Source organism: Carassius auratus, unplaced genomic scaffold (genome assembly GCF_003368295.1).
Source record: "Carassius auratus strain Wakin unplaced genomic scaffold, ASM336829v1 scaf_tig00007487, whole genome shotgun sequence".
Classification (NCBI taxonomy): domain Eukaryota; kingdom Metazoa; phylum Chordata; class Actinopteri; order Cypriniformes; family Cyprinidae; genus Carassius; species Carassius auratus.
Genome location: NW_020523854.1, coordinates 772,810 through 799,929, shown reverse-complemented (window position 1 = coordinate 799,929; position 27,120 = coordinate 772,810). Strand labels below are relative to the sequence as shown.

At 36.6% G+C, this 27,120-nt stretch overlaps 1 long non-coding RNA gene and 1 other non-coding gene across 2 annotated transcripts; one reads left to right on the top strand and one right to left on the bottom strand.

Moving 5' to 3' along the window:
- Positions 1–10,286: 10,286 nt before the first annotated feature.
- On the bottom strand, positions 10,287–12,107 carry LOC113071534 (uncharacterized). The gene is made up of 3 exons (XR_003280115.1): positions 11,913–12,107; positions 11,572–11,615; positions 10,287–10,606 (listed from the first exon to the last, which is right to left on the bottom strand). It is a non-coding gene; the product is annotated as an uncharacterized LOC113071534 (long non-coding RNA).
- Positions 12,108–17,116: 5,009 nt separating this feature from the next.
- Positions 17,117–17,188, top strand: trnat-cgu (transfer RNA threonine (anticodon CGU)). The gene has a single exon. It is a non-coding gene; the product is annotated as a tRNA-Thr (tRNA).
- Positions 17,189–27,120: the final 9,932 nt, after the last annotated feature.

Below are 27,120 nucleotides of genomic sequence, written 5' to 3'. Positions count from 1 at the left end.
TAAACCCATTATCTTTTGAAGAACACTCAAATAAACACACACTCAGGAAACTGTTACAGCTGCAAGGTCAGAATGAAGCACTTAAGGCATACATTTGGGATGTTTCTCAAGATGGATTGAGATGAATTAGATGCAGGCATGTGAAGAAAAAGAAACAGGCATAAATAGAATCATAAATCAGTGCAACACCAATTTGTTAATTCACAATGCACTCTTTGTAACCTTATCAGTAAATTTATGTTTTAACTATTTAGGTTTTTGTTAATATTTTCAATTCCACTTTAATTTTATATTTTAGATTATTTTAGATTAGATTTTACTACTTAGATTATATCTATAGTTTATTAACGTTATTAACACACACGCAGACACATATTTATATATAAACACACACATATATTAAAATTTTGCCTTTGGCAGCTGGCTTAAATAGAAGTAGTGTACACTTAAAGCAAAATCAGTTAATGCTTTTATTTTACATATTTATGAATTTAGTTTTAGTTTACATTTTAGTTAACAATAATAATCCGGATGCAAATATAATTAATTTTCCACTATCTACCATCATAATGCATAGTTAACTAAGGTGAATAAAATTGTGAAGTGAATTTAAATGCCTTAATTTAGTATAAAATTATTTGTATCTCTTCCTTAATAGTTAGATATGTTTTTTTCTATTTTTTTTTTTTACTTGATTTGGTAACAAAATTATAATAAAATAAGTATTGCAATACTAAGGCTAGCATGTGGGTTCAGTCAATGTTAGGCAGAAATTGGCACGTAACCTTGTGTAACCCTGAAAAAAATAAAAAATAAAAATATATACACAAGTTGTGTGTCTTATGTATGATCAAAATAGGTATTTTCCACATGGCTGCCCCAATTTTATAATATGACTATGAATTTAAAATTAACCTATGACTGATAAGACATGACTGAGATATTTAAGGCAACATTTGGGCAAAAGCTAAAAAGTGCTATCTTTTTCCCCCTTTTTTCACTATCGTTGAAATCAGTATTCACTATCACTATCAGTATTATTAAACATTACATTGCATTTTTTGAAAGTAAGTTTGTTTAATTTGCAAAAACCAACTGGCATTACAAAAAGTAGTTTGATGGGCCTCCAGTTGAACACTGTAGATTCCAAAGGTTTTCAGGTCTGACTTTGTCTCTTGTCTATATCAGCAAGAGTAATTCTCAGCTTCAAGGACGCCCCGCACCATAAACGCAACTCGGAAACTTTGTGGTACGTGACACACAGCATGATAGCAGGCCCATAAAAGTAATTACCTATGATTTCTAGCATTGCCAATGACATCACAAACATTCTTCAAATGTCCCTTACATCAACATGTGACTTCCTCTAATCTCATGAATCTCATTTCTCTCTGCAGGAAGTAATATTCAGTAAATAAATACATAAAGCAGGTTTATGCTTACATCTTTGTTGTTTAACATCTGAGAGGTTGTATAGTAAATTGGTTCAGCGTTGTCCAGAAATATACAATAAATAAAAATCAGCTATAGTGCTGGGTAGATTACTTACAAACTGTAGTCCTTTACTGATTACAGATCGCATGATGAAAACTGCAGTTATCAGTAGCACTTTATTTTACAGTCCTGTTCCTCATGTACATACTATGTACTTATTATAGTAATTACAATAACTATGTAATAACTAGGTACTAACCCTGAACCTACCCCTAAACCTAACCTTACCCCATGTAGTTACCTTGTGTTACCAGAACTTTCTTAGATAAATACACTGTAAGTAAACTATAACTACATGTTAGTACACGTACTGTAAAATAAAGTGCAACCATAACATCATCTAAATTACTCAGTTTAGGTAATGTATTTGCACTATTTTATTATTATTTTTTAATTACTTTTTACCCTAACTTGTTTAAACCTACCGTTACTTTTCCCACAAAAAAATGTAAAATTAAAAATAATCATAAGCATGGAACACAAAATAATTTTCATTGGCATTCTGTATTCTGAATATTGTCACAGCTAAATGTAATGGCCCACAGCAGTATTTTTGGAAAGGAAAAAGAAGAAGAATTAGAGAGAATCAATAAATTATGAATAATTTACTGCTTTTAAAAGAATACGTAATCATGTAATCCATAAAAAGTAACTGTAACCTGATTATGAGCATTTTAAAATATAATATAATCCAGATATGAGTACTCGTAATCTTTTTGATTATGTAATCCAGATTACAAGCAATCAATTACTACCCAGCATGGGCTTTACCATACCATAAAATCATATGTGTACACCGAGGGCTAAATATGATATAGATATGTGAGATAAAATATTACTGCATTGTGTTCATTCTAAGAGTTGCACAAGTTGCTAAAACCTTTTTTTTTTCTTTGCATGTTTTAACAGAAAACATATGACCACGCAGAGCTTTCCAACAACATTTGGAAATGGTCAACGACACAAGGTAAAACCTCTCCTTTGACTGTCTATAAACAAAGATTAGATTGCAAAAGCACAACACTTCCAGAACAGCATAAAATATACATACATTTACAGTCTTGTTAAAATCCTCATTATGTGAGCAGGTATACCGAATAGGAAAATGAAGCATGACAGTAAATGTGGCAGGAAACAGATAAGTTCTTGGCCTGCGGTCATTCATGTTCATTTTTAAATCACCTCCGACTAAAACATGTGGTGGCTCCCATCCCATTGCGGCATCTTACATCTGGTGGGCTAAGCAGGATAAGCCAAGTCAAGCCCACGGCGCTCTTCCATGAACCTATTGTTTGTGACCGTCCCATCTGCTCAGATTCGGCAGTATCAAGCGCAGCAGCAGATGAGTGGGCATCCGCAGGGACCCCCGCTGTAAACATCACAGAAGGAACTCTTCATTTGAACCAAAAATGAATTGCACCTCAGAAAATGGAGATTTAATTTGCTCTTGATAAGAAAAAAAAAAGTGCTTGCCAAATGACTTCTTCTTTCTTCTATCTATTGAGAAACCCGTATTTAAAGTAAAATTTACAGTCAGATGCTTGATGTATGATGGGAATCCCCGTACATACTGCAGAACCAATTGTTTTTAAGCTACTAAAACATTTTTAGAGTCAGTAAACTTGTTTAAATAGATTCGTATCATTTCCCATTAGTATTTACCTTTAAAAAAAAAAAAAAGAAAAGAAGTGAATACAGTATTCATTTGCATAGATTTTATGGCATCTGATCTTCATGGCCGGTGACACTGATGACTGTAACACAATAACTATTAGCCTATAAACTACACAATAGACATTCCAGTCTCTCAGCTGCATGTCACCAGGCCTCGGCGTAACCATTTCAGTGGCTGTGACGGACTAATATGTGGCTCAAGCCTTCAATAAAAAGGCGATGACAGCCATGTTAGGTGTATGAGGATTTGAAGAAAAAAGGAGTTCAGCAGGTGTTCCTTCAGCTATGAATCAATTTGAGACTCTATCTTGAGTTACTATTTCTGATTCTAGCAAACTGTTCACAAAAAATGACTGTGCCTTTTCTGTTTAGTGCACTGTAAAAAACATTTTTTGCAAGTTTCTGAAGTAGGTTTTGAAGAAGATACTATTTCAGTCTTTCTCCCTTGTATGTGTTGTTTGTCTCTCTCTCTCTCTTTATTATTTGTGAAATTTACTAGTAATTTCTTAATGAAAACTGTTTCAAAGTAAATCCTTTTTAGTTGAGTTTTTAGTTTTAACGTGATGAAAGAATTTACCCAATGAAATCAAAGGTAAAACCAGTAAGTCTAACCACAGTAGGAACTTTTAATGACTCAGAAGCAAGTGAAATGTCATTAGTCAGAACTAATAGATACGACAAAGTGTTCCCTTTTTAGAAACCAGACAGATGTTCGATTTGTGTAAATTACAACTTTTAAGTGGGTAATTTGCAGTGAAAACATGGTGAAACAAAGAAGAAACATTATGATTGAAAAATGAATGATCATTCTGTTGTCATGAAACAAGTCCTCTTGACAGGAGAAAGAAACCCAGCATTCCTCTGTGTTGGTTTTTGTTACAGCTGCCAGTGCAAATTTACCCCTCCTCGTAGGCTGTGCTTGAAATAGGCTTATCTTTTGAGGGGCCTGATCAGTTGACAATAGCCCATTTAGATGTTAAAGCTGAGTGCTGCTCTTCTCATTTCTACAAAAGATAATTATTCCTTCAAATAAGTTACTTCAAGGCTCCTTTTAGCACTTCTGTAAAAAGTGGAATAATAAGGCTTTGAATTATGGGGGGAAAAACTGAGATTTTAGAGATACAACTGACAATAGACAAAGAAGCACATGCCTGAAATGGTTGGGCTGGGAGCACTACGAAACAAAGACGGCGAGGGTCCGGTCGAGAAAAGCTGATTTATATTTGAATGATTGGGACATCAAAAAGGGAAAATGTCTTTGGTGTATTGATAAGCTGCTCTTTTTAGCGCTCCCAAGTCTTGGGAGAAAGGTGGTATCTAAAGACTGTCAGAATGCACTCTGGAGTCCTGCTGATATCTTTTGTCATAGCTGAATAAATCGTGACTAACAAGGCCAAGGGTGGATTAGCCACAGAGGATTAAACAGGTTGTTGCTTGCGGTTTGTCTAACACCAAACTACTGATTACTGTTTCCATACGAAAACATGCACGAAATACTACATTTGGGTGCTTTAGCCTGTTTCACCAGCAAACAATGTGCCGCTGATGACGCGCATCAAATGGGCGAAAGATTCAGATCGCTAACAAATGCACAGTCAGAGAAGCTTAAAAGCTTGTTACTATCGCAAATGCTACGAGCTAGATATGCACAGCAAGCGGTCGCAACAATTGAAGTGTAGTCTTTGAAAGCGAGAGGGCCATGAGAGACGCAAGCCTACGAGACGTAAATAATAAAGACAATGACAATAACCGCTATGTGGAGGAAGAAGAAACCGTCGCTATTATCAACGGCACAACATCGATGCACATGCCATCTTCACGATTACCTCAGTGTGCGCAATAATTTTTTTTTAGCCATTCTTCAGCGTAGACTTTCCTCAACGGATCGGGTCTCGCACTACGCAGTCTGCGGCATCGCCGGCCGCCATCTTTAAGCACAACTGGGTTTAGTTGGCGATGGTTCTCCCCTCCATCTTTCTTTATCTTCTAGCTTTCCACCCAGCCCCCTCTTGGTTTGTTATGAGGGCTCTTCTTTTGACAACAGATCGTGGTATCGACAGGTTCACGGACAGCTCGGTCGGGAATCAGCGAGAACATGGAGCCCTTGCTGCTGCGCTTCACCCAATGTGGATTATCTGACCAAGCTTGATTATCTTTAAACATATCCGCCGAGGACAAATATTCATCCCAGAACTGAGGCCTTTGATCTGATGAAGGCCCGATTTGAAAGCCCCCTCCAAAGAGCCCTTTAGAGACAGCGTTCTCTCAGATGTTCCAAGTAATGAGATTTAGAGTGCTATGATTAATCTAGGCCAATTTCATACACACACAGACACACACAGACGAAAACAAAAAACAAAGACATGGACATATGCATACTCGGACTGATCGAATGAAGTTTGCGCGACGATTCCTCCCATCTGCAAAATATGTACGAAAAGCGAACAACAGCCCAGCTGGAGATCTTTAATCGCGCTTTGGGAAAAAAATGTATTTGAAGAGGCTTCAACAATCATATTGAAAACTACGGCCGCGTCGTTTCTTCTCGCTTTCATTTGGCCAACGTTTACCGTCCAGACTATTATTCCAGGACGAGGAGCGTTTATTTGTGCTGGTAATGCTAATCTCGTTGACTACCATCTCTGACACATTTCACGGAGTCTACTCCAAGAACAATAATGTGAGTTAAGTCTCAAAATGGTTGATGCTCTCACCTGCCTCTCCTGCTGGGTGTCTCCTCCGCTGTGATTTCTGCGGTCCGCCATGACTGGGCGCAGTCGCCTACTTGCCACCACGGAGTACTTTCTTATACTCATGAATCTCTTTCTGTTTTTTACTACTGTGTTGCTGAAAGATGTGCATCTTTACTTTATGTTGCAGCTTCAGCTCTGCAAGCTGATTGGTGGACGCATGGACCAGATGATAGACCTCGGAACCCTATTGTAACTATGGCAACAGACCCCACAGGCATGAGTGATTTGCTCCTAATTGCAAAGTAAACATTAGAAACGCAACTGGATATTATCGCAAAGTGTGACAAACCTTGGGGTGGCGATTACAGAAATGCAATAAGCTTTGAAAGGAAAACAAAGCGGAGTGCTGTCCGATATGCTGCCCATTCTGAGCAGGATGAAAAGGGAAGCACAAAGACCACAGAGTAGCGGTTCTTTTCAAACAGCTATGCACAGTTTTCAGCGCTTCACGCCAATGCTATTTGATGTTTGGGAGCGTTTCATTCATCGTCAGACAACAACAACAACAGACCGGCAATGGGAAAAATGCACAAATATTCATAGCAAGGCGAGATGAACAAAATCGGTGTAGGCAGATGAGAGTGCTGGAAAGGAAAACGTGGAGAGCACGAAAGATGATATTGCCTTTGTTGGGTAATGTTATCAGCTGCTTACCTTTCATATGGATTTCACACTTGCTTGTCTAGTAGCGGCCAGGGTCAGACCCAGCAAACCCTTCCCACAATGACCGATTTTCCATTCAAACCATCCTGGCGAGGATCCTTGGTATTGCCTGCCACTTGCATTTGCATTGGCGCCGCCACTCTTAAACAAATTTACCACACACACTTTGTCTTGTTTTCAGGACTTCACATCATGCTGTCTTTGGGCTCGCATCAGCTAGCGGTGGACTCTTATTGAAAAGACAGTTTTGATTCTGCACGCCACACGTTCAAGAACAGCGAGGTGACTAGTGAGAAAAGAAAGTCACCACAAAATAGCAGCTGGCCATTAGTCTCAGTGGCCCCTTAGCACCCTGCACAGGCTCATATGTTTGTGTGTGTGTGTGGGGGGGGACTCAGGTGGGGGTTTTCTTGACTGAGGGAGACCGCAGATATATTTAATGAGTCATTCTCATTGTTTATAATTTAAAAAAAAAACTACTGGAGAAACTATTCATTTAAAAACTTACTTTAACTTATTATTTTACATATTTAAAGGAAAGAGAACAAATATAGATAATTAGAAAAGGTATTGAAATAATAAATGCATTTAATCAACTTTGGATAAATAAATCAATAAATATAGTATCCTTCAAAAGTTAGGGGTCAGTAAGATGTTTTTGAAAGAAATTAATACTTTTATTCAGCAAGGATTCATTAAACTGATTTTATATTTTATAAAATTAATAATGAAGCAAAATATTTTAATTTTAAATAAACATTCTTTTTAATGTTTTTGTTCATCACAAAGTCCTGAATTTTTTTTATCTTTGTTTCCACAAAAAAATTAAGCAGTAACTGTTTTTAACATGGATAATATTAATATATCAGCATAATAGAATATGCTAGAATAGAATAAAATATGAAGGATCATGTGACACTGAAGACTAAAGACATTGCTGTTGAAAATTCAGCTTTGCCATCACAGAAATAAATAACATTTTAAAATATTTTAAAATATAAACCAGCTCTTTTAAGTGTTAATAATATTTAAAAATATTACTGTCTTAGTGTATCTTTGATAATAATAAATGTAGCTTATCCCAAACTTTTGAATGCCTGTACTTTTGAATTCACCTTTTGATTTTTGACCACACTTTTCAGCAGGCTTCTAAAAAGAAAACTGCAACATGTTATTATAATACTGCTATAAAAATTACAATTACTTTGATAATATCAGGTATACAACACACCAAAAAAAAAACAGATAACATCTGTTTTGTCAGCATTATCAATGTCTTCAAAGAATGTCTATAGTTATTTTAATCTAGTAAATTTAGCCCAGCAGCAACAGCGTTGCTAGAATAGCTTGTTTTTCATTTTACAACATAAGTTAAATTGATTTCCAAAATAAATAACAGAAAAAAAGTAAAACTAATAAGTAAATAACAAACCAACCAACCAGGGAAAATATAAGTGGAAGTATTAAGTAAATAGATGAGATATTCTAATCAAAGTACTGGCTGCTGCTGCAGAGGGACGTATCTTTTGCTGATGAAAGACAGTCAATTCGCTTTTCCCCTTCAGCAGTGAAAGGGCACATAATAAACAAATACTGCACACCACATACTGAGCATAACAACAAAATAGTTTTGTTTGGCTCATAACAAACAATATAGCCATATTATAGCTGAGGTGGATGTATAGGTCATTATAGATTAGATTAATGCATTATTCAGAAGAGAATTCTCTTCTGAATAATACAAGAGATTCAACCCTTTTTACCGCCATTATAGTTGACACAAAAATGATTGTGATAAACAAAATGTTAAATGTAGACGAACTGTTGTTGTGAGTGCACATTTTAGCCCAAAATGACTGATTAAACAGATAAGACGACAGAAAAGTGTCAAATAATAGTAAGGTATCCATTTCAAGGACTGAAACAGACTGGAAATGTCAGGAGGAGTGGCTTAGAAGTGTCAGCAAAAACAGAGTGAAATAACCTGAGGCTTTGAAGGTGTGTCAAAAGCGTATCCAGTTTCTTGCTGGTAAAATAAGGGCAGCTAACAGTTCATATCGCTTTAATGTTACACCCCTCAAATAGAGCTAACATTAGCATAGCCACTGGCACTACATTTTAAAATCAAACGTACACTGACTGAACTGCTCCAGCGAAGAAAAAAAGGATATTAAATTCCAATAAAATATGATAACAGCCAAAGATAAATCAACAGAATCATCGGTTCTAGATCTCTGTTATCCTCCTGGAGGACTGCACGTCACATGCTGAAATCTATTTTCTTTGTAAGGCAGACAGTCTGTCATTTTATCCTCGGGATCCTCTATCAGAATTGTCTTGCAAGAGCTAGCGAGAAAGGCTTTTCTCACCTCAAACAGTGAACTGCTTCACCTAACATAATTCACAGCTGGAAGACATTCTCAGAATTCCCTGTTCTCACCAAGACGGTATGAACAGATTTTTTTAGTCGACTGCAGCATGAATAAAAAAAAGCCTCATTAAGGGATATTGAGACTCAGGGATGGTTATACGATTGCAGTGCTGCATTGATTTGAAGATCAATGGAGAGCAAAGGTGTTCAGAGGACTGAATCAATTCTGCATAACAATAAAATCCAACACCTCAAAGATCGCTCCATCCCCCAGTGGCACACACTCACTGCTGGTGTAAGATAAGATGAGACATAGCGTGCTGATTTTGATATTTGATTAACACAAATCAAATCCCACCTCATAAATGACAAAGCGATAGTTCCAGCCATGTTGCAAAATGTCTTACTATAGTATGAGCACACAAAATAAATGTGACAAATCAATTCTGAAATTAGTTAACCAAACAACCAAATTCAATTACAGCATAGCCTTCTCATTATCTCCAAAAATCATTCATATTATTTCTATATTGTCTTAACTATATTAACTAAATTCATGAAAGGTACTTGAAATTCTCTGTCAGTTCATTTTCTATTCATAATTTCAGTTAATTAAAAAGAAAATGAAGAGAAGCATAATATTAAAAAATGTTGATTGCTCCACGTATTTTTTTTTAGAAAGAAAAGCATGCAAATAAAGCATACAAAAATAAATAAATACATTTTACAAAAGTATGTTTTGGCACATCAATATATAAAATAAAATGATGCTGATAATACCACTAAACCAAAAATGATTAACGTTGCGATGTTTATTTATTCTATTGTCCTTTTGTCAAAAATTAACACTGTGAATGTTTTGCTTTATGTGCTAATTATTAACTTTTTCTTATATATATATATATATATATATATATATATATATATATATATATATATATATATATATAACAGGAAGCTCTTTCTAAGATCTGCTTCCTTTCAAATACTGTATACCCGGAAGCTCTGGTACAATTTTTTATGTTTTAAAAATATAATAATAATAATATTTACTATTATAATGTAATGTATTTTATTATTTATGTTGATAAACATTACATATTTGCTCAGCTATAGCAATTACTGTGTGTGTTTGTATATATATATATATATATATATATATATATACACACACACACACTCTCACACACACACACACACACATATATATATGATCAGATGCCTTTCTTTACATTTGTGTAAAAGGGTATCATATCTCTTTCTGACATCATGCATATTAAATTATATTCAGTGTGAAATATGAACTATGAATATCTTTATATGTGCACCTTTTTCATCTTTGTCTACACTCATGTACATCAAAAGCAGCACAAACCCTAACCATATGGGCAGATATCACGCAGCGCTTTGAAAATATATCACTTACAGAGCATTATTCAAAATATGGCCCTTGCCTGTACAGTGCCTTTCCTATTCGCTCTGAAATCTCAGTCAAGGGCTCAGCACGCTCAGGTTTCAGCAACAAAAATGAGCTCTTCTTGCATTCTTCCCACCCCCATCTCTGTACAGCTCTCCCCCTCCCACCTCTGGCTGTCTCTCCCGGAGACTCTTGTTTATTCCTCCCCTCAGGCTGTAAGATTGGAGCCCGGGCCTGCCATGAAAGAGCGCACACCAAACAAGAGAAGATTAAAGGACAGGGAGATATAAGGAGTGCATCTGACCAAACCATCTGTGCTACTCAAAGCCATTTTTTTAACCTACACTTACATGCAGAGGTGTAAGAACTGCAGTGCAAGCAACCACATATAGGAAGCAGCAACATAAATATAAACCATGAGGGTTTATTTATGGATTCAGACATAGAGGCTGTAAAGTATACAATGAGTTCAGCGAGAACAAACTAGACGTACGATTGACCCGCACAGAACCTTCTGAGAAATACCACAAAACCAACATAAAATCCAGTGTAGCTCTTCCCCCAGTTTACACGAGATCTACTGCAATGGACGAATGACAAATACTGCAGATTTATGCAGTTGTATTTAGGCATACAAATTTATGAGCTTCACTGTGCTGAACGGATGCAAATAACATCCTTCTGGAAGGACAGAATCTAGAATATTCTTCAAAATCTGTTGAACTTGTTTTTTGTCTTTTGTCTTATTCAAAGACAAACTTTTTTTGTAACCACTACAAAAGTGTCACGTTTTTTTATCCTTTGGTGTGACACCCTAAAATTATGGGTTTTTTTTCTTAAAGGTGCCATAGAATGCATTGATAAAATATTTCCAATTGTTCTCTGATCTCCACAGAGTGTGTATTTTATCTTAAAATACCTCACAGATATTTTTTATAGCTTCTTAAAATTGCCACTTTTAGGGTATGCGTCACACTCTGTTTATGTGTATGTCCCCTTTAAATGAAAATAATTCATTTCAAAGTGCATAATTTATTTACTTGTATCCAGGATACAGTACAAAGGCTGTTTAATACAAGAATGAACACTTCAAACAAGATAAAGTTTTTAAAATCTTACGTAATTGTTGATGTAGTGACAATGTATTTGTATTTGCAGTACTATAACTAACCACTAGGTGTCAGTAGTGTTATACTTACCAGTAGAGTATGTAGATTTCGAATCAGAAAATGGGGTTCCCGTCCTGAAATAGGGAAAATTAGAGAAAAATAATAATAATAAGTTAGAAAATCGTTTCTTTATTGGATCAAGAAAATTACAGTTACGTGTTTTAGTGAACAATTTTAATACCCAAGTTAAAATGGACCAACATAATTTTACCTCAGACTATAACTTGGATCATCTCAAATTAACCAACAGGGATATGTAAGTTACAATTACAAAAAGAGGAATTAGCAAATATATAATCTTTCTAATCCAAATAAATTGAAATTCAACATTAGATTGATAAAACAACGAATATAAGCGCATTTATGCTTACTTTTGATTTAGGTGACCGTTACTTTTTGAATTTCAAAGCAACATTAAGCCAGCTCCGTCCTGTTGTGAAGGTTGTTCGTTGGACAGGTATCTCTATAGGTTTTATAAAGTGTCCTCAAAGTATAAATAAATAAATTAAAGGATGGCGGTAGTTATATCTTCAGTCTTTTGTAATAAACAGAATTATTCATCCGTCTTCGCGGTTGCTTTTTTTTTTTTGCCATCACGTTCACGTCACTCACATAACATCACGTTAACGCCCCTTGTGGACAGCGCACGTTTAAATACACTGTTTTACATTCAGTTTAAATTTATGTGTTAAATATTTATTATTGAATATGATATATTATTATTATTATTATTATTATTATTATACAAATAATAATAATATAATAAATATTATATATATTTATATTTGTTAAATATATTTACATTACATTTACATAAGTAGTATTACATTTAAATCGAATTATCTACTTAAATATAGTAAACTTTAATATATTTTAATCTATTTCATTTTATTTAATTAACTAGCCTATATTTAATTTACAGATCTAATGCAGATGTAAACTGCTGTTTCTGTCAATTCTTCAGTGAAAAATACCACTCAAATAAATAAATAATTCCATGTAAGATTTTATATGGTCACATTATGGTACTTTAATTGGGCCTATGTTTTTAATAATTTAAATACTGCATTATTTTAACAACTACATTTTTCAGAAGAGTGGGCTACATGTGATATATATATACAGAAATCAAAGGATTGCTTTGTCATGTTTATGTGTATTAAAAAAAAAGTTATGTCGATTTCATGAACCTGTTCTGCCATAGATGTCCGAGAAAATCCTTAGCCCGACGGTCAAATTTCAAACCTTATAATTACCTCCAATGGACGTCGTAGTTCGATGTCCAGATACAAACTGGATTTTAAGTTTATTCACAAATACCACTACCAGCAAAAATACAGCGGGGGTACAGAATAGTGAAATGGGTCACCCAAAGAACCTAAGAAAGCTTATAGGTGGGGGCCCATAGTTTATATAAAAAATAAAAAATAAAGATTTTTTTTTTTAGTAGACATCCATATATGGTCCAGACTGAACAACGCAATTTAGACTTGATCTGCATGTCGGATAGACGTCTCATGTTTGTTGGGTCCTTTACAGTGTTGCCAAGACTGCGGTTTTCCCAATGAATTGTGCTTCTTTAACACTGTCGTCGTGGGTACCGTACACTTTTCATGTCCGCAGGAGGGTTTTGTTGCGAAAACCTGGCAACACTGCTCTCTTCTCTGAGTGATGCTTTGTCTGGAGTCTGGATGTTCGCGCATGAAGTGTTGGTATCATATCTCTTTCAGAAGCAACTCCAGCGCTGAACTGACCCTCGTTTGTGAGGCAATCTGAGTAAAATGTTAGCGCATACCTATTTAAGAATAGGAATTTTCCGGGTTTTTCTGGGACATTTCCTTCAAAAATGAAAGTTAACCATGCGTCCTCAGTGGTCTATGTTCATTGGTGCAACCCAACACAGACATTGTTCATGGCTCTTTGATGCTGACATTGTATCTCCAATAACTACAGCAAGAGAACAATAATGACGGACCACAGCTTCTCACTCAGGACTGTGTATATGCTAATAGCACAGAGAGCGTCACAAATGGCCGGGACTTTCACCGACTATGTCGTCATTGTTTGGAACTGCTTGTGTAGAGAGACTATTTTTTATTTTTTTATTACTTATTTATTATAATTAAGGGAAGTCGTGGCCTAATGGTTAGAGAGTCGGACTCTCTAGGTTGTGAGTTCGAGTCCCAGGCCGGCAGGAATTGTGGGTGGGGGGAGCGCATGTTCTCTCTCCACCTTCAATACCATGACTTAGGTGCCCTTGAGCAAGGCATCGAACCCCCAACTGCTCCCCGGGTGCTGCAGCATAAATGGCTGCCCACTGCTCTGTGTGTGTGTGTGTGTGTGTGTGTGTGTGTGTGCGTGCAAATTCCTCTAATCATCCGTCATAAGGTGTAAAAAGGAATATGGTGAAAGATTATTTAGCTTCACAATTACAAAGTGGTTGTAAGCTTAAGCATTGAAAATTCTCATTTCCACCATCAAGCCAATAGAGACGTGTTATGAATCTACACTTGACACGGAAGAGGATGTCTACTGTCTTAATGCATTAAGGAGGATAGTGGCAAAAGGCCTGAAGGATCGCACCTAGAGAACTGCAGAAATTAGTTGAGTCTTGGGGTCAGAATGCCTAAAAAAAAAAAAAAAAAAGTATATACAGGTCCTTCTCAAAAAATTTGCATATTGTGATAAAAGTTCATATTTTCCATAATGTAATGATAAAAATTAAACTTTCATATATTTTAGATTCATTGCACACCAACTGAAATATTTCAGGTCTTTTATTGTTTTAATACTGATGATTTTGGCATACAGCTCATGAAAACCCAAAATTACTATCTCAAAAAGTTTGCATATTTCATCCGACCAATAAAAGAAAAGTGTTTTTAATACAAAAAAATTCAACCTTTAAATAATTATGTTCAGTTATGCACTCAATACATGGTCATGAATCCTTTTGCAGAAATGACTGCTTCAATGCGGCGTGGCATGGAGGCAATCAGCCTGTGGCACTGCTGAGGTGTTATGGAGGCCCAGGATGCTTCGATAGCAGCCTTAAGCTCATCCAGAGTATTGGGTCTTGCGTCTCTCAACTTTTTCTTCACAATATCCCACAGATTCTCTATGGGGTTCAGGTCAGGAGAGTTGGCAGGCCAATTGAGCACAGTAATACCATGGTCAGTAAACCATTTACCAGTGGTTTTGGCACTGTGAGCAGGTGCCAGGTCGTGCTGAAAAACGAAATCTTCATCTACATAAAGCTTTTCAGCAGATGGAAGCATGAAGTGCTCCAAAATCTCCTGATAGCTAACTGCATTGACCCTGCCCTTGATAAAACACAGTGGACCAACACCAGCAGCTGACATGGCACCCCAGACCATCACTGACTGTGGGTACTTGACACTGGACTTCAGGCATTTTGGCATTTCCTTATATATATATATATATATATATATATATATATATATATATATATATATATATATATATATATATATATATATTTTTTTTTTTTTTTTTTTTTTTTTTTTTTTTTTTGTATGTTTGAATGACAGGTTCAATTTTTTTTTTTAGAAAGATCGAAAGGATTAGCAAATCAGATTTATTTTCACAGCAGAGTCAGGTTGGGGTTCCAGTTATGCATATTTTTATAATTTTGAGTGAGCTTCATATAAAACCAGCCACATACTTTCTGTCAATAGAATAAAGCAATGAGGAATAGATTTCTGATTAAGATGATCATGCAAAACTCATTATTTTGAACACATGGACTGTTTACTCTGAAAGTAAAAACAAATCCTAGTGTAAAAGCAATTCAGTCCAAAGCCAGGGTTATATTCAGTGCAGATATGTTAGCCAAGGTACACATCACTGCATTAAGAATCCTTCCATTACTTTTCACATAAATTATCAGATCTAGATAGAAGCTCAGTTTATATTATGGGCATGGAAATCATGACAGTGCACCAACAAACTCTAAAGCCACGATTCAACAGCCTCCCCTGGTGGATGTAATGATTCACAAGCAACGAGAATAATCTAGATGCGCTTTGAGCCTTTAAAAGTCCAAAGCATTGGTCTCAAACTCAATGCATGCCTGGAGGACCACAGCTCCAGGGCCGCGGGAAGTAATTTTGAACAGGGGGTGCTGTGAATTTTTTTTTTTTTTTTTTTTGACAAAAAAACTATGAGCCTATAGGCCTATTTAAAATACACTTTATAAATAAATACATTTAGATTTACTACTTTATTGTCATATACACTTCAGTGCACAGCCAGCCAGGGTCTGAAACACACAGACATCAGTTCTCAGATATGCGCAATGCGCTATTAATCTGAAGCAGAAGCAGAATCAGAAATAAAAGTTTAATAATCGAAAGAAAACGAAATAATTACTTTCATTACAATTTCAGATAGCCTATCCGTACATGCAACTTATTTAGATACAACAAATAATATTACAACAAAATATAATATTAATCAAACTTCACAATAACGCTAAAACAATGCAATCGGTTTGGTCAGCTGGCTTGAGTCACTGCACGTTTATGTCACACGCAACTCTATTAACTCCAAAATCTTTTTACGCACACCACAAGGAAATAATCTCTGACTATTTAAGCAATTTGTTTATTGAACAGTTCTCCACATCCATTACGCAAAGAACACACGCACAGTATAAAGCTTTCTGTCTCCATCTCCAACCTTTTTACACAAACCACAAGGAAATAATCTCCGACTATTTAAACGTTATTTAACAGTTCTCCAAAACCATTACGCAAAGAACACACGAACGAAATAATACTCTCCATCTCCATCCCCACCACCTTACAAAAATACTATAGTGTACTTCTTACAATTTCTTGGCTAGTCAAAGCTGATCCCACACTTGTTGCCAAAAAAATAAATGTTACAAGCGCGGCAGCACCATACTCTTACCTGAGCTACATGCAGGCGGGGTGCCCTGGTTACAGGTGTACAAATGACGAGGTGCGCTGTATTATATAAAGATGGATGTATTCTGCAAGGAACGAGTGGGAAACCTCGTTACTCGCGACCAAACCTGCCTGCCTGACGTTGACAACATAACTTCCGAACCCGTGTTGATTAGGCCTCAAAATATGAAATTAAAATCCAAAATATACGTAATAGCCTACGTGTGTCAAAATCATTTTCTAAAATATTCATAAGGAATTTATAAATTGTGCAAAATATTTTAATAGGCCTACATTTTTTTTAATCTCCCTCTCGTCACTAGGGGGTGCTGCAGCACCCCCAGCACCCCCACTTCCCGCGGCCATGCACAGCTCTGCACAGTTTTGCTCTGCACAGTTTTTGTATTCATGGTATTTATTGTATCTAATCAAGACATGTTCTACATCTTCCTTGATTTGACATCTTGTGCGCAAGCAAATACTCTTCCCTACTATCAGTCCAGTATGGCCCAATCTCATCCTCCTTTAAGTATAAAACTTCTTCTCGTCTTTTTTTGAATCTTCTTTTGTTTTATCTTCTATACAAAGACAGATAGTCCACCGGTGAATCTTTATAATAAAGGAAACTGTGCTCTAAGAGCGCAGGCGCGGTGGCCAAGTGGTAAGGCGTCGGTCTCGTAAACCGAAGATCGCGGGTTCGAACCCCGCCCGTGCCTTTTAAATCCATGACATTCCAACACGCACTCATGATGCATGGACTTGGTAAACTACTAAACGAATAGCAAAATGTTGCACGGCTCCGTGGCGTGTTGGTTTATCATTAGACATTACACCGAGAAACTCTCGGAATGGGCATAATACGATTAGTCTCTACCGGAGTCATCAGAACATCTGCTGGAGACATAACGCTTGCTCCAGCCCTCATCAAACACACCTGATCGCTTTAAAATATCAGCCAGTTGTGGTGGAGCAGACTGGACACCACCAGAAGCGCAAATAACATGAAAGATTTCATTAATAGTCAGTAAACGTTATATGGCTGATTGGGTGTAAAATTGATATTAATTAGAACGATTAATAAGCAGGGCATTACGATGGCATACATATGTATGATCGTCTTTTATTTTACCTGCATTTACTTAATGATAATAATAATAATAATAATAAAAAACAAATCTAACTCTAAAAGATAGAAAAGGAGAGCAGTTATTAGATGTTATTTCACCTCGTAATGTGGTGAAATGTGTATTAAAAATAAAAAAATCTTGCAGAACACGATGAATAAGTTAATTTTATTTGATTTTTTTTTACTTTTATATGCCATTATTTCATAGAAATGTTGCGTTATTCAACAACCTACAACACATCTGTCGAATTCAAATTCTTTATTAATATAAAATAAATCTATATTATAAAAGGGCAAGTATGAGTAATAAACATAGACTGTATAATAAATCACTGATATGTAGCACATAAATCGAGAAATTAATAAATGTTAAATAAATAAATGTTTTTGAAACCGGAAGCGCGGTTGTCTGCTGTGTGACGTCACTGTAATTTCCTCTTTAGCAAAAGGCAACGTCACAATCTCAGCAACAGAGGGCGATAGAGAGCAACACAACAGTGCAGCAATCCTACAGGTTTGATTGCAGATTCATAAATCGCATGTTTTAATGTATTTAAAAGCCCCACATCGATCACACTTGTGACGTTCAGCGCAAAAAAAGAGGAGATACAGAACAATCTACAACTGCATCATTAATACACTTCCTCAGGTCCTCAGTTCAACTAACATGACATCCCAGTCAAAAAAAAAAAAAAACTAAATGGATGGATGCTATGATGAAAAGGCCATTTAGCCGACAAAACAGTGAAAAGAAGTAAACTCGGCCATAACGACTCCGGGGTTTCTAAGAACTTCCCTTCCTAGTGTCTATATTTGGAAATGACTTCTAGGAAAATAGAAACTGCCAGCTCCGTATCCAGTTCCACGTGTTTAACTTCGCTCCCTTTTAAAGCAAAAGACAAGCATCGGGAAGCAGCGCCCTCGCACGTGAGCAATTTTTCATTCTGCCACCCATTGATGATCATTAATAGACTTGAGAATGTGAGCGAGGAATCTAGCGCACAATTGACGCGTGTTGCTGGGAATGGCATCTCCCCCTGCACGGCCCCTGCTCAGTGCTTTACCTAGTAGCGTGACCATGAAGCAATGCACGAGCAGTGAGATCTTAACATGCACAGACTCAGTCTGCTGCCCATCTCACCAGCGGGAGCACGTACAGCGTGCACTTAAACAAAAAATATCTGATTCACATCAGCCACATGTTTCTTTCAACCCCACAGCACATCTTTATTCATTCGAGGTAAGTTTCCAGCGATATCGCATCGATGCGCGTGCTTTCAAACGCAGGTGTGATCGGAATCAGAACACTTATTGATTCCACTGATGATGATGGTGATGTCATAATAGGTTTTCTGCGAAACGTTACAATGGGAATATGCGGTAGAATTTAACACGGACATGTAGAGATCGTCAATGGGATGCGTCTTTTAAAGCATCGGCATAAAATTTTAGGTGCATCTTGCTGCTTTTCGCAGATGTTGCTTCCCGACAGAGGCAGACAGATTGTGTCTGAGAGAGTACCTGAACTCTCTGGGGAGTCGAACACACTGTCTGGGACTCAATTGACGCCCAGTTGTCTCCTTACAAACAACCCTTAATAATTCGGACAGCGTTTTAATAAAGCCTTGCTCAAATCATACGCTTGAAAAGTTCATGTGATCGCTTTTGTGGCCACTGTGATATGTTATTGCATGTGTTTTTTCATTGAAGACATGGCTAAAGAAGGTCACTTGCTGTGATAGAAAACATCAAATTAATGAACGTGCAGTGCATATGGCTATTCAGTTAAATTCAAGTTTATTTGTATTTATAGCACTTTTAATAATAGGCTACCTATTGTTTTGAATTTGAACAGAAAATGCATGTTTCAGTGTTATAATCAGGAAGCATTCTTTAATCATTAGTCAAAGTAATGTCTAATGGCAGTAATACACAGCTATAAGAAGATGCGGTTAATTTTTGGTTAGTAGGCCTATTAGTCATATTTAGGCTATATCAAATTACAGTGGAATTCTTTAGCCGTAATTGGGGTAAATGTATTTGGTCATAATTGCTTCTTATTATCTGTCTGTGTTTGAATATGCACCGTGATTTCAGTGACGGGACTTTGGGGGCAAGATGAGTATTGATCTCAATCCAACTGGCCCGTAAAGTCCCGCTTCTGGGACTCACTCTAACAGCGTGACAAGTGTACATATAGTTAAACTTAAAGTTGTTATTTCTCAATAAACTTGATCATTAACAGGTACTTAATTTAATATGATCTTGTTGACGTTTGTGCCGGATGATTGTGAGGCAAATGGTTTTTATTGCATAAATGTTGTGCAATAAACTTCAATCATACACTGTTTTTACAGCAATTGCATAAAAAAAAAATCTGGTTCCCCAAAGAACCTTTCAGTAAACACAAAAGAGCTGTTATTTTATTAGGGGAACGAATGGAATGGTTCCATGGATGATAAAGGTTCTTTGTGAAATCATGAATGCCAATACATATTAAAAAAATCTTGGCACAGCTTCAGTCCATTTTCTTTTGCAACCCGAGTGTTGATTTTGAGACAACACTGCGTTGCAAAAGAATATGATTAGAAACTGTGCTAAAGTTTCTGAATGTAATTCCGCAGGGAGAATGAGGGGCTTTTGGGGGCACTTGTGTTTCAGTTTCACCATCATAATGCCCCTAAAAATCCTTATTGCTCTTGCACTGATCACCATTTATGTTTTAGCTATTCACATGCATATGTTATGAATGCATAGTCGGCTTTTATTGCAGATGAATTTTGCTTTTGGCATAGAAAGGAGTTATGCATTCCAAGGACTGACCGCCACAGTCTGCCTACACTTACAATAAAATGACATTGCTAATACCACCAGTTCCATTCATTTGGGAATATCACACATTATGCTTGGTGCTCAATTATGTTGTGCTGCACCAAAGGCAGCTCACTAAATGCCTTAAGCATCTGCTGGATCCACTCAAGCAAGCATTCTGTCTTCCAGCTGATGGTGGCAACAATCCGCGTTCATTCTCAGTCTCCATTTTACATCATGCACAGTTTGATCTTGCTGAAACATATAGAACAGGCCCATCCCCCGAGGGCCACTCAAACAGCCAGACAAAATAGACAAGCAAGCACTAAAGGAATTTCTACAGTCCGAGTACATTCACACACAGCTCTATTGAAATCGTTTGTCTGTCATTGTGAAGTATGCTGGTCATAAAAGGTTCTATAGGAGTTTGACACTCTACATGGGCCATTCACGCCAGTCATAGTTTAATTATAACATGCTGCTCAAAGCTATTGCTGACAAATATGAATGAAGATTGGAGTAATATAGACTGCTATGTGCTTTATGTAAACAATATAGGTATTTTCCTGATACAGATAAATCTAAGGAATGATCAGCAGGAAAAAAGCCATAGAAACTTTCGCTAGTGTGTTTTGGTGATCTTTTAGTGCACTCTAAAACATGTCATGCCATGTTATTATAAGAACAAGGGGTCTATTGCTAGTTGAGGGAACGGGATGTGATTCCAAGAATGTGAAGAGCCTAATGCCACATGTTAGCAGGGGATAGTTTTGTTACGACTTGCCAAAGTGCAATACTTTAGATTATTGTGTAGTAAACTCTCACATGTCTATTTTTTGCCTTACGGTTCATAATCGCTACAGTAACATTACATTTACAGGCCTTTTGGATTCTGGCTTGTACCTCTTTAAAATGGGCACTGGGCACAAGTCCTGCTGGAATTAGCTGTGGTGCTTTCTCTTTTCTAGGAGAAAGGGAGAGTTTCAGATGGGAAAGTAATTATTGACACCCCACACAGCCAACAGTTCATCCTTCCTTCCTGAACCCACGTCACTTCGCATGAGTTGTGGTGCCTGCATGTACTGGAATAGACTCTAGTGACACACATTTGTGTATGTTAATATTTATTGATATAAATTGGAATTCAGACGGTGTGAGCAAAAGCCACACTAAACAACAAAAACCCTACTTTAAAAATAAGATAACTTCCACTCCACAAATTTGACACTTTAAAGCATAGTTTTGTGTTTCCTGCAAAGACAATGAATACAAAGTTCTTGCTTATTGTTGCTTTTGACGTCATTAATGCCTCTGAATCAGTTTTAAAGAATGCACTGGAGAATCATTTGTGCTGAGTTGGCAGTTCACATTAACAGTTTTACATGAAATGGTTTGGGTTGTCAAAAACCCCATGTAGAATCTTGCCCTGACAAAAAGAGTCCTCACCCTCCTTAGAGGAATAGTTCACCCAAAAATGAACATATGGTGAAAATGTTCTCTCTCTATTCAGGATGAGATTGTATCTTCATTGAAATTGAAGATGAGATTCAATTAACTTGAATGTAGCATTAGATTACATGCTCAACATCCGCTGTGAATGGATGCCGTCAGAATGCCAAGTCCAAACAGCTGATTAAAATATCACAATAATCCAGAAGTAATGTCAAATATGAGTCCTCTATACATAATATTGCTTTCTACAGTAAAAAAAAAAAAGTTGTTTCGCCTGAATTAGGCGAAATTAAGATTAAGCACTGTTTACAGGCCAAAACAGTTTAAAACAAATATGTCAGTGGATTTTTGATATTTGATATGAGACCACAGCAGAGGATGCCTAAAAGTGACTGATTAAAGTTAACGATGTATTAAAAAAATTCAATTTTCACTGTTTGGAGTCATGTGGATTACTTGTGGATTATTGTGATGTTTTTATCATTAGACGGCCCCCATTCACTGCAGAGGATCTACTGGTGATGTAATGCTAAATTTCTTCAAATCCTTTCTGATGTTTGTTCATGTTTTATTTATTGTACACATAATAGAAGTTAGCAGTACAGTCAGTGGAGCTGTCATCACTGTCAGTGTAAATTATTTGATAACACAAGAAAAGCCAATTATATCTAAAACTAAACTGTTAGATTAGCTTCATTTTAAAAGACCAAAAACTGATTAAACGATCTTATCATTTGCTCAAACAAGCGAACCTAGAAGAGATGGGTTGGAGCATAATGTAAGAGAACTCACAGCTTGTGCCTCCTGAGTGTCACTCCATGATTTTCTATTATGCTTATCTTGCATGTCACGGTCGCAGACAGACAGATCAAACCAAAACCTTACTTTGGAAGCAGGCAGCAAAAAGTGTTTCTCTCTTCGGGTAAACATCTTCACCCCTTCCTCGGGGTAAAGCCGCAGGCTTATACCACAAAAAAAAATGTTTTGTAAACATCACATGCCTATAATTTCAGTGCTTTCAAGGTATTTAATGGATTAATAATTGATAACTATTGCAGGCTATAGAATATAGACTTAATGAAAAGAATACATTTTTTTCAAATTTACATAAGAATGATGTAAATTTTCATTATAGTTTGTCAATCTAAATCAGTAAAGGTTTTTTTGTTTGTTTGTTAACAAAATATAAGGCACTGTAAGGTTTAGACAAATTGAACTGTATCCATTGGGAAATAAACTTGATGAGCTGAGAATGCAATCATTACAGTTTAAGAACTAATGTAAACAACCAAATCATCAGTATGGCTCACAATAGGCCAGTAAAACACATTTTTATTCAGTTCATACAGTGCATTGCATAGGCCCTTATTCAGAGAAGCAATTCATGCACACCGCTTTCTTAAAAAAAGACCGTTCATAAACAAGAAGAAACACTTAATTTGCAAGGTAGGAAATAACACGCAGTTAAATTTGACCATTGCGGTGCTTGTAAATGCCGATAGGTATCTCTTAAATGTCAAGACGTACCCATGCAATAATTCTTCTGCTATAAACACCATCCCGTGCAATGATTCTCACGGGTCTCGGCAGGGTAAGATACGAGAAAATTACACGTGACAAGTCCCCCTTGCGCAACGCAAGAGGAATATGTTTACCGTTTCTTACCCTACGGTTATATTTAGAAATCAAGAGAAAGTTTGAACTGAAGACAGAGTGCATGTCATTAGAGAGCATCAAACGTCACCTTGCTGCTTCTGCCATGAGAGTATATCTTTATCTGACACAGATAAATCCACAGCTTAAGCCTTTCAACTTCACTTTAATGTCATTTCACAGATTTTCTCAAATCTAGCTAATTCATAGATATCTTTAAACAAAAGTTTGGTTTTAACATTAAAAAAAGTGTTGTGTGTTTGTGTGTGTGTATAATATTTCCTACATTTTCTTTACCTTACAGATACTGTGATTGCAGCATCATGTGAAAGCAGTAGTTTTTGTTTACTGATGCCATTGAGGAGTTCATTCGCTGTAGTCATGATTTATTAGTGTCCACTGTCTAGTACTGGGGGGGGGGATTTCTACCAAGATAAATCATGTAGTGTTCGGCTAGTCATATGATCTCAATCATGCCCTAATGAGACAGTCTTCTCCGTGTAAAATAAAATTGCTTTTATTTGGCTGCTGATATGGCTGTAGTCGTCATGAGTGGACATCATTTAAAACATACTTTTCAAAAGTAGATAGGCAGACAGACAGATATTGATCCTTTGTAAGAAACGGTAGTGCATTAGCTACAAACAACACAGTCAAACCGCATAGACAAAGAGAAGAGTCCACATCTTAAAGGGGTCATGTGACGTTGCTAAAAAGAACATTATTTTGTGTATTTGGCGTAATGAAATGTGTTTATGCGGTTTAAGGTTAAAAAAACACAGTATTTTCCATGTAATCTACATTATTGTTTCTCCTCTATGTCCTGCCTTCTGAAAACGTTGATTTCTTACAAAGCTCATCATTCTGAAAAAGCGAGGTGTGCTCTGATTGGCCAGTTATCCAGTGTCGTGATTGGCTGAATACCTCAAGTGTGTGATGGAAATGTTCAGAAATTTAGCATCAGAGGGAGTGTCAGGCATGTTTATAAACCAAATAATTTAAGTAATTTGTGGATTAGTGCTTACTGGAGATACAAATTGCTTCAAATGATTCAGTTCGATTTGAACTAGTTCGACCGGTTCACTAAGAAGATCCGGTTAAATAGAACAATTCTTTCGTGATCCAGACAACACTATATGAGATAAAACCCATTACAAACTAGGCATTTGTTGCATCCAGTGGGGCCATAATTACTGATTATAATGACTTAAACTGTCTTATTACGCGTTGTTTATTGCACCACATAAACATAAAACCATGTCTGCATTTGTGATCGGCGAAACAACAAACAACAAGCGCTCAGTGGCAAATCCTTTAAATATGAAAACAAACTTACAGACTGTGTGTCAGAAGCACAAGACTGTCCTTGCAATGTTGTAACTGTCCAACTTTATGGAAACATCTAGTGCTGCAACGACGCGTCGATGTCAGTGATTACGTCGATGTGCGTGAAATGCGTCGATGCGTCCCACTGTTTGTTTACATCTCGCGTAATGGCATACTGGGAATGGAGAAAGTTGTATTCTATCACAAAAACAGAGACCACTTTTATCAAAAGTATGGGAATGCTTTAAGCAGAGGACAAATAAAATGGCCCTTTTTTTTCCTTTGCAAAACCGATATGGTGTACCATGGCAGCACACCTGCGATGCGCGAGCACCTCAGAGAAAAACATCTTGGCGCTCTCCGGTGTTATAGTTTAACTGGTTACCGTGTGATCTGGTGACCAACTTCCTGGTTCAGGTCTGATATTCTTGCGCTTGCGGCATTCTGAAAAGTTGAGATGTTTTTAACTCGATGCGGTGCGGATGCGCCTGGAAAAAACGACTGCGTCGCTTCCATTATGAGGGCGCTTATCGCGCACATACATTGGAAATAACGAACTTGAGCGCACGAAAGACATGATATGTGAAAAGGCAGCGCGCCGCGAAAAACAGTCACAAACCACCGAGCTACCCCGAATCAGCTCCAGATCTCTGGAAACCATGCTAAACCATAGCAGAACTCTGACTACATTTTATGGTTTGTGGTGCTAAAGAACATTTCATGACGTCTCAGACAACTGTAAATTCATGGCTACTGTGGTTTAATTATAAACGATATCATAAGCTCATATTTACCATAGTAAAATAATTTTCTTTGCCTCTTTTTAAATTTTAATCTAAAATTTTCAAACATTACCTTCAAATTGTCAGACTGACTTCCTGGAAATTACCACTGTTCACTTAATCAATGTCTTTCTTTTGCATCCTTATAACACCATTAATCACTAAAATATGGGTAAACTGTGTGATGTCAATTATCAGAAATGACCTTTAAACACTGTGTCATTGTCTTCATCTGCATGGCTGATGAGAAGTGCTGTCCAATATGGTATCTGTCCAATTAGACAAACATTGTGATAGCCATTAGAGGCCTATTCCTAGTTTTTACCATTAAAAACGGCACAATAGTATCCGACTGCAGATCTCCAGCGCTTATGAATAAAAAAAAAAATCTGGGATCTGTTTTTGAAAAGCGTGAAAAGAATGATGGTAAAAATATGCCAGTCTACCACGTTTGCGGACAATAACAGTCTGTTTATTATAAGTGTGAGCTGTCATTTTCTCAACTGCTGCTTTGAGGAGAGTTTACCCCAAAATGAAAACGTTATCATTTACTCACCCTCATGTCATTCAAAACCTGTACGAGTTTCTTTCTTCCTCTGAAAACAAAAGAAGACATTTTTAAGATTGTTGGTTACAGCTGGCTTCCATAGACATGAGTATATGGTAACAGAGTTTTCATTTTTGGGTGAACTATAACTTTAAATGCATGAACTCTTTAAATTCTGATTGGCTTGCAATGTATTTATTGTATATCAGCTGGAGGAGAAATACTTTAAAGAGTATCCCAACCATATCACTCCTCTGTATCATTATAGTTGTAGTGTGGTCTTTGCTATTCTTATAGAATTATGATTATTGAAACCGTATATTCAATAATATAGCAGTCATGCTTGCTGTGAACGGGTCTTTACTGTAAACAGCGCAGTGAGGATGAGTGACCCACCCAGATGATTCAGTTGTGTATGAACACTTGAACTACTCTGATCTATTCAAACTCAAACTGATAACTTAAGTTATTCAGACCTATTGAAAAAAAATTCTTAAAGGTTGTTTGTTCCTGAATAAGACTTCATTAGTTCTGACTGTAAACAGCACAATCAGCGAATATTTAAGTTTATACATGCATCTTTATTGCTGAAATGTTGATGTTTTAGTGGTTTACAATGCTACATGCTAGCTTTGCTACTGTAAAGCTTTGTAACTTTGAAAACAGTGACACTCCCATCTATTTACTGAGAAACATAGCTTTGCCATTGTTAACAACAGTTCTGCATAGTGGTACTACTTCTGTGTTTTTATGTTGTCAGCAAGCCCAGAAGTAGAGAGTTTGCCACCACAGCAGAGATATCATGACGGTTAACAGTACAAAACTTGAAAGACCTGGGATTACAAAATAATTATCTCCCAGCAAACATGCTATGCAAGATGTGTTGCCATCTGGTGCTCATTTAAAAGAGATTGCAGACCTGACAATGCTGGTTTTGTTGTTTTGATTTGC